Source organism: Vicugna pacos, chromosome 11 (genome assembly GCF_048564905.1).
Source record: "Vicugna pacos chromosome 11, VicPac4, whole genome shotgun sequence".
NCBI lineage: Eukaryota > Metazoa > Chordata > Mammalia > Artiodactyla > Camelidae > Vicugna > Vicugna pacos.
Window position 1 is genome coordinate 14,062,240 of NC_132997.1, and position 18,898 is coordinate 14,081,137.

An 18,898-nucleotide genomic window follows, 5' to 3' on the forward strand; every position below is an offset into this window, starting at 1 on the left:
TATTTTGGTGTTTCTATTTTTAGTTACTAATTTGGACTAAAAATTAACAAGTTTGCTTTTCTTCATCTAAAACATTGGTTATTTTATGAAGGAACTGTAAGGATTTTAAATAACTTTTCAGTAATTTCAACAAAGAAATTATCTTTAAGGCAAAAATGTATGATGGATTGCAAATCTATTTTTATTATATCTTCACTTTTACCAGTGTGACATATGTGTGTGTTTGCACAAGTGCTTTAACTACCAGCAACGTAAGAAAAATCTGTGTACTAAAAATGTGAAAATACTTTCCCGGTTTGTGTTTTCATTCTCCCAATATAGGTTTTGGATGACAAGCTTGTATTTGCAAAAGTACATCCCCTGTGGGAGGTGTTCTGTACATAAGCTGAGATACTGCACATAATATTGCCTCTGAAGCCCAATGATCTGAAAACCCGGTCCTCAGCCTTTGATAACTTCAGATGTTTTATGAAAGTCCTCCAAATGGATGAAAGTATCAACAACCGGAACAAGAGCTTTTCTTTGCCCTATTTGAGAAGAGCTCCGTCAATGACTTTTATATTCAGCATAGAGATACATTCTCCAATCCAACCACCAGAAACCGCATTGTAAGTCTAAACCGAGTTTAGCTGCTGTCTTGGGGGTGATTTAGAACCTGCTGTTGAATTATCAGTGATTTGGTTTGGTTGGTTTGATTTGGTTTTTAAAAGCTGCCCATAAAAAGGAAAAAAGAGAAAGAAAAGAAATATGCCTACAGATTCCTGTTAGGATAGTAAACAGTGGCTGGTTAGTTACCTTGTATAAACCACAAGCTCTCTTAGAACATTTTTAGGTTTGCTTCATCCTTTCTCAGATCAAGTATCAAGTAAGAGACAGTGTTAAAAAAAATTCAGGATTAACAGGTTTGTGAGCTCCAGGATTTGCAAGGCAGCTTTCCCTCCCCATGGTGTAAGTCAAATGGCAGAATTGAAATAAAGCACCTCATGTATCCTCCGGTGTTAACAGGAAAAGGCTAATCTTCTTGACCTTGTTTCTTCCTGGGTAAAATGAAGATAATATATCAGGAGGCGACAAGCTCATTTAAGGCAGGAAGCATGTTGTCTTGTTCACTGCTGAATCTCAGGCACCGGGAAGGCTGAGTTTAACGAGCGAATGAATGAACTGTACTTCCCCCACAGTTACCATGTGGGACAGTGAGGATTAGAACCTAAGAGCATAGACTCTAGAGGGGAGGGCACAGCTCAAGTGATGGGGCGCATGCTTAGCAAGCATAAGGTCCTGGGTTCAGCCCCCATCACGTCCTCTAAAATAGACATATAACCCTAATTACCTCCCCACCCCCCACCAGAATTACCTTATTATCTCCCCACCACCAAAAAAAAAAAAGAGAAGTGGCCAAGAGCGTAGAGTCAAGCTGGAACACCTGTGTTGGTTTCCCGCGGTCGACCTTGTAAATGTCATTTACCCTCTGTGTCTATCAAGTTCCTCACCAATAAAATGGGGATAATTGTAGTACCAACCTCGTAGAGATGCTATGGGGATTAATGAATCTGTGTCAGTGATACAACAGCCCTGGCTTATATTAAGTACTATGCATCTGTCAGCTCTTTTCATAATTTCTGACAGATGTTATTATCGACCAAAGACGTATTAGTTCTTTGAAAGGGAAATGCATGTTAGACCATTTCATTTATCACTTTCTGTAATTCAGGCTTTTCCCTCTGAAATACCATTTTCTGTCTGTGCACTAGAAAGCCACAGGGCTTTCCAAATTTCATCTGTCTGGGTTCTTGTCATGATGGCAATACTGCAGATTGCTGACATTTTTTAGGGACTCCGTCTGAGATGACAGCAACCCCTCAAATTTAGGAGCGCTTCTCTAACTGATAACATCTCGCTAGAAATGAAGTTTTTATAATGTAACAGCTTCAGACGCTTAATGATGCCATAAATGCAAGGATGTTATATCTAAGCTCTTTAAATAAATCCTGTCATTGAAATAAAGGAAATACTATATTATAGCCCTCTATGACTTTGTTATCTTTGCTATCTGTTTGTCTGACTCTCTAAGACCAAAGAAAGCAAATACTAAGATTGATCATTACTACTGTGTGGTACACGTATATGTGGATGAAGATAATATTGAAGTGCACTGTTTAAGATATTAAAATGGACACTAAACAGCTTCTTGATGCACATGCATGAACAGAACAGGGAGCTGGGTGCAGGGAGCAGACACTGAGCTTCCTGGATTAGAGACCCAGCTTAGCAGTCCAGCCCAGCAGTCCACATGTTTCATATTTATGTTCCAGCATAATTAGCAGTGAGAGTCTTAAATGAACTTTGGGACACTTGCAAACAGCTGTCATGATTACTAATGCGGGACACCAGGATTCTACAGTGTTTAGTTGGCATCTGTGCATAACCAGTTCTTTTCCACTAAAGCTTCTTGTAATTGCTGGTCCCACATCCAGGCTGAGGAATCATCTCATGTGGTGTTTGGGAGGGAGGTAAGTGGAGTCAGGACCCATGTTAAGGCTGGGTGGGTAATAATCTGGTGCTAGTACAAGAGAAAGGAAAGTAGGTCAGGTGGGAAGGAGAATGACTGGATTTAAACTTTGTTTCTTGAGTAAGCTAAATATATAACATCATGTCAAGTTACTTTGTTGTTTATATTCCATGTGCTGTCACCGAATAACTACTGAATTGTGGGGACAAAAATGCCTGGGTTTTAGAATTGACCCTGCCCCTAACCTGCCAGAGTCCAGGTTCCTCTGGGTGCCCAAAGAGGGGGCTGGACCATCAGGTGTCCCTCCACTGCAGCAGTTTGGGCACTTGGGTGGCCTAGATTTTTGCTGTGGAAGACTAGCCCGGTTGTAGTACATTAAGCATCTGCAAGACTCTCACCAGGTACCCACGGTGGTCCCAGGACTGTGACATCCAAGCGTTCCTTTCCAATCACGTTTGCAAATGACCCTCAAGGGGTTAATATTAATCCTGGGTGAGAATTATGAAAAATTATATGGTACCGCCATCCCTCCTGGCAAGTGAGGGCCCCTTATTTACAAATGACCATGAAGTGTTAGAACCAAATTTTATCAACAGAACATGTGAGCATTTTGTGACAGTGACACTCACCTGTTTGCTTCTGATTCCCAGTGCCACTTCAGCCTCCGTCAGAGGACGTCAGCTGCCCCAGCGATCAGGGCCTTCTGTACAGGGAATGGGCTCCTCCTCGAAGCACAGACAAGCAGCAGCCCTTAGGTCTCATCAGGTGAGCTGTTGTGGAGAGCACTCCAGTGGGAAGGGCTCAGGGTTGTCCTCATGGCATGTGAGTGTGACAGTCCTCCAAGAGTGTTAACAACCAGGAAGCTCACAGGAGCTCTGAGCTTCGTTGCCCCAAGTTTTTACTGCAGGCTTTATTTCAAAGCCATGATTTATTGGGTCATTACCTACATGGCTAACCCAAACCCTAACTGTAAGTCAAACCTTTCCTTAGCCCTAAACTTTGAGCCCCTTCCTCTCCTGGTGGCCACTCACTTGTCACAAAGCTTAAAGCCCCACTCTTCTAATCACATGGTTGGTGTCTCTGGCTGGCCACTCCCCATCCTGAGTCATCTCATGAACACAAGCCATCCAAGGTTCCACCATGAATAGCAAAGACACTCCTATCTTGGGAAATTTCGAGGCTTTAGCGGTTGCTGCCTAGGAACTGGGAAAAAAGACCTACCAAATTCTTCATTAAATAGGAGTAAATGTTATATTTCATTTAAATTATAAAATAAGAGAGAAATTCTCACTGCTTTTCTGTATCTGCTGTTCGACACCGTTTCACTACACCACGTGATTGTAATGTCGCTCTCAGCATGTGTCTTCTCAGAGCACCAGCGCCGGCTGCTCCCCGGGAGCTTATGCTGTTTGGGCAAGGCTGCTGGGGGGATGGAGGCCAAGGACAACCGAGAAAACAAAAATAATCGGGCAAATAAGGAAACAATGTCAGATTGAAATGAAGAAATAACACAGTGTTGAGATGGGAGACTTGGGGGGAAGTGAGTTAAGAAAGCTATCTTTGAGTAGGTTACATGTGAGCTGAGATGGCGATAAGGAGGCTGGAATTTGAAGATCTGGGAAAAGTCACCCATGGAATAGAGGCAGCTTGTCCATTGGCCCTGAGGCACAAATGTGCTCAGCAGGTTTGAGGAGATACTGGAGCCAGCGCTGGTGAGAGTGATGAGACGCGAGGTTTAGAAGGGCATCAGGAGCACGGAAAGGAGTGTAGACTCTAAGCGCACTGAGAAGCAGTCATGATAGCTTAAGCACTAAAGTAATTTTCTCTCACTCACATTTTGCAAAGATAATGTGGAGAATGTATGGCAGGGACCCAGGAAGCAGGGAGGCCAGGTAGGAGGCTCTTGGATTGGGCCAGATGAGAGATGGTGGGAGCCAATGAGGAATGCGTTTGGGGAGTGGGGCTGACAGGATTCAGTTATGGGCTGGCTGTGGATGGTTAGGAGAAGAGGAGGGTCAAGGTAGCCCCAGGTCGGTCTGGAGCCAGGTGTCTGTTCTTTCTTTTCTCAGTGCCCCATGCAGTTGCCCACCTACTTGGGCAAACCTCTTAACCTTCAAAGTGAGGGTTTAAAAACACTGAAGTCTATTTGTTGTTTCACATTTTATGGAAAGATTCAAACATGTACAGAAATAGAGAGAACAGTACAGCCAGCCTGCCTGTATCAGTCACCCAGCTCCAGAATTATAAACTCAGAGTCACTGTTGTTGCATCTTTCATCTCCATCTCCTCCCTTTCCCCACTACGGGGTCATTTTGAAGACAATCCTACATAGCTTAACCTTTCATTAGTGAAATGACAGGGTCTCTTTCAAATAAAATTGGAATATTCCTTTTTTTTTAGGGTTACAAAGTAATTCCCTGCTTGTCACAAGAATACACTTTTAAGTAGTTTTGGGGTTGAAATCAAGATCCAGACAAGATTCAGGCATTGCAGCTAGCATATCTCTCAAGTGCGTTCTAATCTAAAATTTTCCTGTTTCTCATTTTCCTTGAAATTGCTGAGGGGTTTCTCTGTTTCCTGTTTGGCTGATTTCATTCTCCCCTATGGTGTTAGACTTGTTTCTCCATCCTATGTATTGGCTTTAGCTAAGTGATTTAATCCTCCCCTAAAAGCTTGGTCTGATTGAGGTTCAGCTTTATGCAAAAATATTTGTTATGTGAAGTTTTGTACTCCTGTCATAAGGTACATAATATTACAGTTGACTCTCTTTTTTGTGATGACAGCAGCCAAAAATGATTGTCACCCAGGATCATTATTTCATAAGGAATTTTATTTCATGTGGTCATACTCTAATTTCCTCCCTCAATTATCAGCAGGATCAGTCACGAAGAGGCACTTTCTCCTTAACCCGGGTTATCCTTTAGAACACAGTTTTAAAGGAGGATATTTGTTAATATGTAAATATTTAAAATTGATAATTTTTTTTCTTTTTAATTTTTTTTTCTAATGGAGGTACTGAAGATTGAATCTAGGACCTTATGCATGCTGAGCACACACTCTGCCACTGAGTGTACCCAATCCCCCTTGAGATTCATATTTATATGATATCTTCCTTCTGTTATTTTTGTTTTATGTTATACAGAATTTGAAGGCAGGGCAATGGGTTTGACCGCTCTTTAATCATTCTTTATGGGCTTTTGGGGTTTGTGTGTGTGTTTGTGTTTGTAAAGAAAACAATTTTCCCACTATTTTAAGTATGTATTGCTAAGGCAATTATGTTGATCTTTTCCCTGCTCCTGGTCCATGTATTCCCTTGTTACTTCCCACTAGTGGCCCCTTGAGCTCTGTGACAAGACTAGCATGTCGTTAATCCATGTGGAAGGAGATCTGAAGAGATTTATTCAAGGAGATGAAATTTGTAGACAATGTATTGGAAAGTATTGTGAAAGTTGTTCGTTAAGAGAAGGTCTGAGGTTGAATTGTTAAGTGCACAGAAATCTAAGCTATGAACCACCAAGACAATTATTAACTCCAGGAAAACAAAGTAGGGAAGAAAAGGTAAGACTAGCACAAATTGCTACAGCTTTGAATAGTCTGTACAGAGTAATAATAATGTAAAGCAAGGATACTGAACTGATGAAAATTATAATGTAATTGTATGAAAAGGTTGGAAGAAAAAAGATTTGGGTATGTAGATGAGATGGGGTTTGAAAGAGATCTGAATCCTCATTTTCCAAAATAGAAAGTTAAATAGGTGATACATAAAGCTGAAAAAGTCAGTAGGCTGTGTTACAAGGATATTAGTCAGAGAAAGGGAGTAAGTATTCCAAGAGTCAGCAGTAGGAGCTGAACGTGGTTTTTTCTGGCCAGGAAATGGGGCAGTTGTTGGGAACTGCTCCTTTTTACAATCGGTGTTCGAGAACTGTTTGACTCTTTATTAAATGTATGGCATTACTTTGCTAAAAAGAAATCAAAGCTGAATTTTGAAAAATTTATGTTAAGAATTGGGGTGCTTTTGACAGAGAGAGATAACAATCAGCAAAACTACATTTGAAGGGATCCTCATTATTCCTTGCCTTTCAGCAAGGACTAGGAGGCAGACAACTGTTTAAGGTTCAAAAATTCTGTCTGACCTTCCTGCCGACTTGTAACCTTTGGAAGTAATGAACTCCCCGTCACTGTAAATATCCAGGTAGAGGCTGCCTGACCAGCTCTGTAACTGTAGCAGGGTGTGTTTACCATTGGGCAGTTAGAGCAGGCAAATTCTAACATTCTTTCAGTTTTGAATTTGGCATTTTCAGGATGGATAGTTGATAAGAATGTATTACAAAAAGCTTAACAAGAAAGAGTCCAAGACATCTCAAACCCATTGCCAGGGTTTTCTCTGCCAGACACCATCCTGAGCCTGCCACCCGTGATCCAGGCCACAAAGCCCAGTCACATGAGAATGAACACACTTTGTCGCTCCTATCTGATTTGGCATCGGGCTCAGCCCTTTTCCCCATGGAATGGTCCACGCCCATGTCTCTGACGATGGAGCTGGTCTCACAGCAGCCCTGTGAGTGCTGGTCCAGCCCAAGGGATTCCTGCGTGAAGTTTTCCAGGATTCCAGGCTATTCTCAGAGCTGAGTCCCCCTTAGGCTAAGCCCACGGAACTCATCTCAGCTCCAGACTGAGCCGGAAGCCTCAGAGAGAACTCAGAGCTGAGGAAATCCACAGGTTTTACCCAGCACTGCCGAGTCAGCAGTGAGCCAGTTGAGGGAATTATCAGCAAAAGCAAGAAACACCTGAGCCGCCGTCTCATTGTTCCACCTCATCCCTAAACTCTCTGTGTCTGCCTGTCTGTGTCGGTCTCCCTTTTAGGATCAGCCTGGCACCACTTCATGCCCTGCCTCCTTTCTTCTAATCTTGCCTCCCTGGCCTGTTCCATCTACTCCAGATTAACTGAGAAGAGGTTTTAAAACCTAGGAACAACAGACGTGCTAGATACAAAGAATACAGGGCAGTGCCTTCCTCAGTCACATCCCTCCTGCCCTCTCCCATTCCCACAATGAGTTTTATAAATATTTTGTCAGACAGACATTGCACTCCCAGTTGTTATCATTATCAGCCATTTCCTTATTATCTGTGGTTTACGATGCATTTGCTCCAGGGACTTTCCCGAGATAAGGCAGGAGCAGATGACTGAGCCAGTTGTTGATGTCCACTTGTGTCAAGCCTGTTAAGAATGATTTTGGGGGGGATTTGTTGAATGTGCCAGACTGTCCAGTGAGTGGTGATGATCCCCTGCATCTGCTCTGGAGTCAGCCTCGTCCCCTCCTTTGCTCTGTTCTCATTTATCTCTCTTCAGCAGGTGAGCCAGTGATCTGTATTTCTATGATACATAAAACACTTCTTATTTCACGGTAGAATTTGGGGGCTGCTATGAAAACGCATATGTTTTAAGAGTGAATTGAGTCGGAGGTTTAAACTTAAGGCCCCCTTGATTTAGAATCAGAAATTAATATGATGGAGGGACGTATAGCTCAGTGGTAGAGTGCATGTCTAGCATGCATGAGGTCCTGGGTTCAATCCCCAATGCCTCCATTTAAAAACAAATAAATAAACCTAATTATGCCCCCCAAAAAAGAAAAAATAAATTAACATGAGGATGAAGCTACAGAGTGATTATTTGTGTCTTCTGAAACTTCCTTCTGTCTTTCTGCAGGAAATTCTAAGGAGAGAAGTTCGGAATCTACTTTGCTTGGCTGGGCTATTACACTCAGATGCTCCTCCTGGCAGCAGTCGTGGGGGTGACTTGCTTTCTGTGTGGATATTTTAATCAAAATAACTGTACATGTGGGTAACTTGTCTTTATTCCTTGTTACCGTGCTTACTTAACTTAGAATGACATTCTCCAGGAGCATCCATGTTGCTGCAAATGGCCCTATATTGTCAGTTTTTATGGCCGAGTAGTATTCCATTGTATAAATATACCACTTCTTTAGCCAGTCATCCGCTGATGGACATTTAGGCTGTATCCATGTCTTGGCTACTGTAAATAGTGCTGCTATGCATATTGGGATGCAGGTGTCATCCTGAAGTAGGGTTCCTTCAGGATACATGCCCAGGAGCAGGATTCCTGGGTCATATGGCAAGTCTATTCCTAGACATTTGAGGGAACTCAATACTGTTTCCACAGTGGCTGCACCAAACTGCATTCCCACCAGAAGTGTAGGAGGTTCCCCTTTCTCCACAGCCTCTCTAGCATTTGTGATTTGTGGATTTTTGAATGATGGCCATTATGACTGGTTTGAGGTGATACCTCATTGTAGTTTTGATTTGCATTTCTCTGATAATTAGTGACACTGAGCATTTTTTCATGTGCCCATTGATCATTTGTATGTCTTCCTTGGAGAATTGCTTGTTTAGGTCTTCTGCCCATTTTTGGTTTAGGTTATTTGGTTGTTTCTTATTAAGTCATTTGAGCTGCTTATATATTCTGGAGATCAAGCCTTTGTCAGTTTCATTTGCAAAAATATTCTCCCATTCTGTAGGTTGTCTTTTTTTTTTTACTTATGGTGTCCTTTGCTGTGCAGAAGCTTGTAAGTTTCTTTAGGTCCCATTTGTTTATTCTTGCTTTTATTTCTATTGCTTGGGTAGACTGCCCTAAGGGAACATTTCTGAGATGTATGTCAGATATTTTGCCTGTATTTTCTTCTAGGAGGTTTATTGTATCTTGTCTTATGTTTATCTTGCTGAAGAGACTGTCTTTATTCCATTGTATATTCTTGCCTCCTTTGTCGAAGATTAGTTGACCAAAAGTTTGTGGGTTCATTTCTGGGCTCTCTATTCTGTTCCATTGGTCTATATGTATGTTTTTGTACCAATAGCATGCTGTCTTGGTGACTGTAACCCTATAGTATTGTCTGAAGTCTGGGAGCGTTATTCCTCCAGGCTCTTTCTTTTTTTTCTTCAGTAATACCCTGGAATTTCTATGTCTTTGATGGTTCCATATAAATTTTATTGTGATTTGTTCTAGTTCTATGAAATATGTCTTGGGTAATTTTACAGGGATTGCATTAAATCTGTATATTGCCCTGGGCAGTGTGACCATTTTAATAATATTGATTCTTGCAATCCAAGAGCATGGGATACCTTTCCATTTTTTAAAGTCTTCTTCAATTACCTTCACCAATGGTTTATAGTTTTCTGTGTATAATTCTCTCACCTCTGTGGTTAGATTTATTCCTAGAAATTTTATTACTTTGGGTGCTATTCTAAAGTGTTTTATTTCTTTACTTCCTTTTTCTGTTGATTCATCATTAGTGTAAAGAAATGCAACTGATTTTTGAACATTAATCTTGTAACCTGCTACCTTGCTAAATACTTTGATCAGCTCTAGTAGTTTTGGTGTGGACCTTTTAGGGTTTTCTATATATAGTGTCGTGTCATCTGCATGTAGTGACACTTTTACCTCTTCTTTTCCAATTTAGACCCCTTTTACTTCTCTTACTTGCCTGATTGCTATGGTCAGGACTTCCAAGACTATGTTGAATAGGAGTGGTGATAGTGGCATCCTTGTCTTGTCCCAGAATTTAGTGAGAAGCTTTTGAGGTTTTCACCGTTTAGTGCTATGCTGGCTGTAGGTTTGTCTTATATAGCTTTCATGATGTTGAGTTATGTTCCCTCAATACCCACTTTGGTGAGAATTTTTATCATAAATGGGTGTTGAATTTTATCAAAAGCTTTTATGCATCTATTGAGATGATCATGTGGTTTTAGTACTTTCTCTTGTTGATGTGAAGTATTACATTGATTGATTTGCATATGTTGAACCACCTTTGTGTCCCTGAGATGAACCCAATTTGAGCATGTTGTATAATCTTTTTTATGTGCTGTAGAATTCTATTTGCTAGTATTTTGGTAAGGACTCTTTTGCATCTGTGTTCATCAGTGATATTGGTCTGTAATTCTCTTTTTTGGTGGTGTCTTTGCCTGGTTTTGGTATCAGGGTGTTTGTGGCTTCATAGAATGAGTTTGGGAATATTCCTTCTTTTCAATCTTCTGGAATAGTTTGAGAAGGACTGGTATGAGTACTTCTTTTTATGTGTGGTACAATTCCCTGGTGAAGCTGTCCAGTTCTGGATTTTATTTGTAGGGATTTTTTTTTATTGTTAATTTGATTTCATTCCTAGTGATCGGTTTGTTCAAGTGGTCAGTTTCTTCTTGATTCAGTTTTAGTGGACTGTGTGTTTCCAGAAACTTGTCCATCTCCTCTAGGTTATCCCTTTTTTTATGTAGTTTTTCATGATATTCTCATATGATATTCTATATTTCTATGTTATTTGTTGTAATTTCTCCATTTTCCTTTCTTATTTTGCAAATTTGTGCTCTCTCTTTTTTCTTCTTTGTGAGTTTGGCCAGAGGTTCTCGATTTTATTTACTCTTTCAAAAAATTGCTTTTGGTTTGATTGATTATTTTCTCTATTTCTTTTAATCTCTATTTTATTTATTTCCTCCCAGATCTTAATTATTTGTTTCCTTCTGCTGACTTTTGGGTGTTTTTACTCTTCAGTTTCTAGTTCTTTTAACTGGTGGGTTAGATTGTTTTTTTTGATATTGTTCTTCTTTTTTGAGGAAGGCCTGTATCACTCTAAACTTTCCTCTTAGCACTGCTTTTGCTTTGTCCCATAAGTTTTTTGTGGATTTTTTCATTTTCATTTGTCTCAAGGTATTCCTTACTTTCATCTTTGATTTCATCATTGACCCATTTTTTTTTAATAGCATGTTGTATAATCTCTATGCTTTCCTTTTTTCATACTTTGTTTTTCTGAATTTGATTTCTAGTTTCAATGGCATTGTGGTCAGTAAGGATGCTTGAGATAATTTCTATCTTCTTAAACTTTTTGAGGCTTCTTTTGTGACCAAGTACATGATGAATCCTAGAAAATTTTCCACGCACACTTGAAAAGAATATATATCCTATTTTGGGGGGTTGTAATGCTCTGAAAATATCCACTAAATCTAATTTTTCTATTGTATCATTTAATTTCTCTGTTGCCTTATTTATTTTTTGTGTGGAAGATCTGTCTAGTGATGTTAATGTGGTGTTAAAACTTCTGACAATGATTGTATTCCCATCAATATCCCCGTTTATCTCTGTTAGTAGTTGTTTTATGTACTTAGGTGCTCATGTTGGATGCATATATATTAATGATTGTAATATCCTCATCTTGTATTGCTCCTTTAATCATTATAAAATGCCTTTATTTATCTTTCTATATGGCCCTTGTTTTAAAGTCTATTTTGTCTGAAATCAGAACTGCTACACCTGCTTTTTTGGAGTTTCCATTTGCATGGAATATCCTTTTCCGTCCATTCACTCTCAATCTATATGTGTCCTTCTCCCTAAAGTGTGTCTCTTGTATGCAGTTTATTGAAGTTTCTTGCTTTATTATCCAGTCTGCCACTCTGTCTTTTGACTGGAGCATTTAGTCCATTATCATTTAGAGTAATTAATGATAAATGAGTGTTTATTGCTATTTGAACTTATATTTGCAGTTGATTTCATATTTCTTCTTTGTTCCTTTCTTCTTCCTTTTGTGGTATGGTAATTTTCCTTTGTGTTATCTTGGATTGTATTTAGTTTTTGTTACTCACTTGTAAGTTTTTGGCTTGTGGTTATACTTTTTTGTAAGTCTGTTAACCAATTACTGTAACTGTGTGTACTAAACAGATAGTAATGCAATCTCAAACCCATCCTACCGAGAACAAAACATTTAAGAAAATAGAAGAAAGAAAAAATACTCTATATTTTATTGCTTCCCTCTCCCACTCAATGATTTAGATGTCTTCTTTTACAATTTCATGTTTATTCTATTTGTAATTCAGGGTAGTTATCACCTTTCCAGTTATAAGCTCTCATTTCTGTATCATCCTGCTTCTTTTTTATTTAGAGTGTACCTTACAATATTTCTTTTAGCATGGGTTTAGTGTTGCTAAAGTCTTTCAGTTTTTCTTCTCTGTGAAATTCATTACCTCTCCCTCTGTTCTAAAGGATAGCCTTGCTGCAGAAAGTATCCTAGGCTGCATTTGTTTTTTCATTCAGGAATTTGAATATATATTTCCACTCCCTTCTGGTCTGTAGTGTTTCTGTAGAGAAATCAGCTGAGAGCCATCTCTTGTAACTCACTCTTTGTTTTTCTCTTGCTGCCTTTAGGATCATTTCTTTATCCTTCAGTCTGGCCATCTTGATTTTGTTATGTCTTGGTGTGAGTCTCTTTAGGCTCTTCCTGTTTGGGAACCTCTGAGCCTCCTGTACTTGGGTGTCTGATTCTTTCTTTATGTTTGGGAATTTTTCAGTTATAATTTCTTTAAATACCTTCTCCATCCCCTTTGTTCTTTCTTCCCCTTCTGGAACTCTTATGATGCATAGATTGGCATGCTTTATATTATCAAATAGATTCCTTATATTGTTTTTATTGTTTTTTATTTTTTTCTCTCAACTGTTCTGATTGTGTGCTTTCTGTTGTCCTGTCTTCTAGGTCACTTATTCGTTCCTCTGCATTATCTAGCCTGTGTTGTACTGCCTTTAGGTCAGATCTCATTTCAGCCAATGAGTTTACCAATTCTACTTGGCTCTTCTTTATAGCTACTATTTTGTTTTTGACATATTTTATGTCTCTAAACACTATCTCTTTTAATTCCTTCAGTAATTCAATCACTTCTTTTTAGAAATCTTGATCTAATAGGCCATTAATATCTATTTCATTGATCGTTCTTTCAGGGGATTTCTCTTTCTCTTTTAATTGGGAATACTTCCTCTGCTTCTTCAACTGCTCATATCTCTGGCACTGTGGCTTAAGGAGTATCAGTTATCTATTGTGGCCCTTAAAGGGGTTTATTTTTTTATCTATCTAAGGCCTATGCTGGAATAAAACTTAAAAATGAGAGAGAGAAATAGAATTTTAAAAGAATGGAGGAAAAGAAGGTTTGAAGACAGTGTATAATCAATAATAGAAGAGCAAGTTGAAGAAGAATAGGAATCGAGTTGAGATGTCTTTTTAAAACCTTAACAAAAAGAAGAAAGAAATCAAAACACAGTATTTAAAACCTGTGAATAATCAATAACAGATCAAATCCAAGAGAATTAAAAATGAAATGAGAATTGTAAACATATAGAACTGTTTAAAAAGTAAAGATTAAAAAGCTCATAGAAAATAAAACAGGTATAAAAAGATTTTAAAAACAAAGATGTGTTCTCCTAGAGACTGAACGCTCTTAATGGTTTTATTGAGAGGTCTTTGTGTCTTCGCCCTGTTTCATGACCTCAGCTTGCTCTGTTGGCCCCCTGGTCTGTGCTGCTCACAGTGTCCATTGGCAAGAAGATTGCACCCCTCCAACACTGGGTCAGGTGCTGCTCTCCTTCGCGGTGGACAGGTGGGTCACTCCCCGTCCGGATGCCACAGTCAGTGCTGTGTAAGTTGCTCCATAGGTGGGCTAAGCTTCAAGAATAACAGGTTTATGGAGATATAATTCACATACCATAAAATGCAGCCTTTGAAAGTGTGCATTAGGGTTTTATGTACATTTCAGGGTTGTGTAGCCATCACCCCCAAAAGGAACCAGTACCCTTTAGTAAGTCAGTCCCTAACCTTCCTTTCCCTTAGCCCTCAACAGCCACCACTCTACTTTCTGCCTCTAAGGGTTTGCCTGTTCTAGGCATTTCATATAAGTAGAACCATACAGTATGCTGCCTTTTTTGATTATTGTCTTTCATGTAGTGTGACATTGTCAAGGCTCATCCATCGTGTAGCATATATCAATATCCAAATTCCTTTTTGTATTCAAATAATATGCCATAGTTATAAATACACCACATTGCTTATCCATCCATCAGTTGATGATGAATAATTCTGCTGTAAATGCTCATGGACAAGTTTTTGTGTGAACACATATTTCCACTTCTCTTCAGGATATATCAAAAAATGGAATTGCTGAGATGTATTCTACTTTTAACATTTTGAGGAATTGCTAATATAGCTTTTAAAGTGACTGAAGCATTGTATATTTCCAGAAGTAATGTATGAGGAGTCCAGTTTCTCCACATCCTCATCTACACTTTTTATTACTGGGTTTATAGATTCATATTTATATATCATATATCATATATATTTGTCATCCTAGTTGGTATGAAGTGGTATGTCATTGTGATTTTGATTTCTGTTTCCCTAATGCCTACTGATGTTGAACATCTTTTTATGTGCTTAGTTCCCATTCGTATGTCTTCTTTGGAGAAACATCTATTTAAATTCTTTGCCCATTTTAATTATATTTGTCTTTGTATTGTCATGTTTTAAGTCTTCTTTGTCTATTCTGGATAAAAGTCCCTTATCAGGGAAAATTTTGGAAATATTTTCATCCATCCTGTGGATTGTCTTCTTACTTTCTTGATGAAGTCCTTTGAAGCACAGAAGTTTTTAATTTTACTGAAGTCCAGTTTACTTGATTTTTTTTCTTTTGTTGTTTGTGCTTTTGGTGTCATATATTACAAGTATTTATAATCCAAAGTCCTGAAGATTTTCTCATTGTTCATTTTCTATATGTTTTATAGTTTCAGGTCTGTGATTTATTTTGAGTTAATTTCCATAAATGGTGTTAAGATAAAAGTTCAGTTTTCTTTCTTTCCAGGTGTATGTACAGGTGTCCCAACATCATTTTTGTAAAGATTATTTTTCCCCATTGGATTGTCATGGCACCTTTGTCAAAAATTAAATGGCTGCGTGTAAGCCTTTGTTTATGGTCTCTTAGTTCTTTTCTCTCAATCTATTTTTCTGTCTTTCTGCAAGTACCACACTGTATGGATCACAGTTTTGTTAGTGAGTTTTGAATTTGGAAACTTCAAAACTTTGTTCTTTTTCAAGATTGTTTTGACTATTTTGGGTATCTTGCATTTCCATATTAGTTTTAGGATCAGCTTGTTCATTTCTGCCAAAAAGCCAGAGCTGCATTGAATGTATAGGTCATTTTGAGGACAATGGCCATCCTAAAAATAATAAGACTTCTGATCCATGAACACGGAAGAGCTTTCCATTTATTTTAGGTCATTTTTAACTTCTATCACTAGTATTTTAGTTTTCAATATACAAGTTTCAGATATTTTTCTCAGTATTCCACATATTTTTCTTAATATTACTAATTATTTTATTCTTTTTGATGCTATAGTAAATGAAAAGGTTTCCTTCATTTTATTTTTAGATTATTCACTGCTGTTGAATAGAAATGTAATTACTTTTTATATATTCATTTGTGTCTTAAAATTTTTGTCAGACTGGGTTATTAATTCTAAGAGGATTTTTTTTCTTTTCTATTTTTCCTTTGTGGATTCCTTGTGATTTCAATATATAATATCATGTCATCTGGAATCAAAACAGTTTTATTTCTTTCTTTCTAATCTAGAGGCTTTATTTTCTTTGATTGGTTTGACTAGAACTTCTAGTACAATGTTGATTTTGGGAGGGAATAATTCAGTGCTTCTGCATTATGTATGATCTTTGCTTCAGGTTTTTCATAGATGTTCTCTGTCAGGTTGAGGAAGTTCTCTTCTATTCCTAGTTTTTATTCATTATTCTATTAATATGGTGTATTACATGAATAGACTTTTGTATGTTGTACTGCCTTTGCATACCTGGATACATCCCACTTAATGGTGGTCTATTTTATATGTTACTGTTTTGGATTTGCTTCTATTCTGTTGAGGATTTTTGCATTTATATTCATAAGAGATAGTCTTTAGTTTTCTTGTGATGCCTTTGTCTGGTTTTCATATCAGTGTGATACTAGTCTCATTGAATGAATTGGGAAGTGTGCCCACCTCTTTATTTTCAGACGAATTTGTGAAGCATTTTTTGTTTGTTTTTGTTTTTGTTTTTTCTTTAAGTAGTTGATGGAATTCACCAGCAAAGCCATACGGGCCTAGCATTTCTTTGTGTGAATGTTTTGGATTGCTATTTCAGTCACTACTTACTGTAGGATTATTTGAGTTTTCTATTTCTCCTTGAATTAGCTTCAGTCATTTATGTCCTTCTAGGAATTTATCCATTTCATTTACATTATCTCATTTATTGGCTATATAATTATCCATGGTATTCCCTTATATTCCTTGTTATCTTTGTAAGGGCAGTAGTGACATCCTTCCTTTCATTTCTCATTTTAGTAATTTGAATCTTCTTTTCTTTTAGTACTAGATAAAATTTGTCAATTTTATTGATCTTTTCAAAGAACCAACTATTCCTTTTGTTGATTATTCTCTGTTGTTCATCTATTGTCTATTCCATTTATTTCTGCCTTTAGTATTTTGATTAGAATGTTTAATTCATTTACATCAATGTAATTTCTTATCAGATTGAAGTTACAACTGCTGTCTACTTTCTATATGTCTTTTTTTCCCATTCCTCAATTACTACACATTTTTGTACAAAGTAAGCATTTTCAAGTGTGCCATTTTAATTTGTTTATTTTATCTTTTTCTTCTCCTCTTCCTACTCTTCCTCCTCCTCCTTCTCTTCCATTGCCCTGGAGATTATAATTAACATCTTGTTTTAAAGCAATCTAGTTCACATGAATACCAACTTAATTTCAACAGTACACAAAAACTTTGCTTTGGTATCAGTCTTTTCCCTCCCCCTCCTCATGCTGTCACTGTCATACAAATTGCACCTTTATGCATTTATAAGCTCATCTACACAGTTTCATAAGTATTGTTTTATGCAGTTGTTCTTTACATCAAATAGAACAAAACATTTACATGTAATACTCGATTTATACTGTTTTATTTTTTTACTCATGTAGTAGTGCTCTTTATTTTTCAGGCGAGTGTCCTTTCATTTACACCTGCTGGACTATCCTTAGTATTTCTTGTAGGGCAGGCCTGCTAGCAATGGATTCTTTCAGATTTTGTTTTTGTAGGAGTGTCTTAATTTCTACTTTAATTTTTTTAAAGAATCATTTTGCTGGCTATAAAATACTTGGTGACAGTCTTTTCCTTTTATCTCTTTGATGATACCATCCACTGCCTTCTGGTCTCCATGGTTTTTGATGAGAAATCAACTGTCTTACTGAGGAGCCTTTCTATATGTTGAGCCACTTTTCTCTTTCGGCTGTCAAGATACTTTATTCTTGTCTTTTGACACACTGAATCTGATGTGCCTATTTTAGATGTCTCTAAGTTTATACCACATGGAGTTTGTTGAGCTGCTGGGATGTACAAATTAATATTTTCATCAAATTTGGGAAGTTTTCAGCCATTATTTCTTTATATATTCTTTCTGCCCCTTTATTCTCTCCCTCCTTCTGGCGCTCCCATTATGTGTGTATTGGTATTGTTGATGGTGTCCCACCTATCTCTGACACAGTGTTCATTTTTTTTTCATTCCTTTTTCTTTCTGTTCCACAGACAGGGAAATCTCAGTAGTTTTAATTTAACTGACTTTTTCTTCAACAAGTTCATATCTACAGAGAAACCACTTATTGAAGTTTTTATTTTAGTCATTATATTTGTATCTCTAGAATTTCTAGTTGGTTTTTATTATAAATTTTATTTATTGTTATTCTCTGTACAATGAGATGAGCACATAATTTAATCCTTTAGGCATGGTTTCTGTTAGTATTTTGAACATATGTGTAATTGCTTATTTATGTCTTTGTCTAGTAAGTCCAGTGTCTGGGCTACCTAAGGGAGTTTCTGTTGACTACTTTTTCCCCGTCTGTTATGACCAAACTTTTCTGTTTCTTTGTACATCTTGTAATTTTCTGTTGAAAGCTGGACATTTAAAATATTACAATGTGGCAGATCTGAAAGCCTGATTTTCCTCATCTCCAGGGTTTATCATTGCTTTCGTTGTCATTGCTGCTGCTGCTATTTATTTAGTTACTTTCCTGAACAAATTCTGTAAAGTCTGTTTTCTTTATCATGCATGACCATGAGATCAGTGTGTGTGAAGAAAGCCTAGTTGTCATCACTGTAGTAATGATTGGACAGTGATTTCTTTCAATGCCTGGAGACAATCGTTTGAGCTGTTGCCAGGTGGCTGTGTGTCCACGTGCTGAGGGATGCCCTCAGCACCGGCATGCAGTCAGCAGCTCTTCCGTATCCTTTAGTTCTTGCTTATGCAGAATCTCAAGTTCAGCCAGAGTTGAAGGCTTAGGATTTTCTCAGATCTTTCCTTGCCATGTGCCACACATGTATATTGCCTTCTACAATTCTCAGAATTTTTTGGAGCTTTTTAACCCTACCTTCACCCCCAGAACGTCTCATTACTCAATTTTGCCTTCTAAGTTTCCTAGTCAGCACGTAGTTAGCCTCTACTGGTCCCACTACCTCAGGCAGTTGTAATTTTAGATACTCAC

At 37.9% G+C, this 18,898-nt stretch overlaps 1 long non-coding RNA gene across 1 annotated transcript; it reads left to right on the forward strand.

Moving 5' to 3' along the window:
* Positions 1–384: 384 nt before the first annotated feature.
* Positions 385–8,398, forward strand: LOC140699650 (uncharacterized). Its single transcript, XR_012077897.1, has 3 exons — positions 385–608; positions 3,160–3,274; positions 8,217–8,398. It is a non-coding gene; the product is annotated as an uncharacterized lncRNA (long non-coding RNA).
* The last annotated feature ends 10,500 nt before the right edge of the window (positions 8,399–18,898 follow it).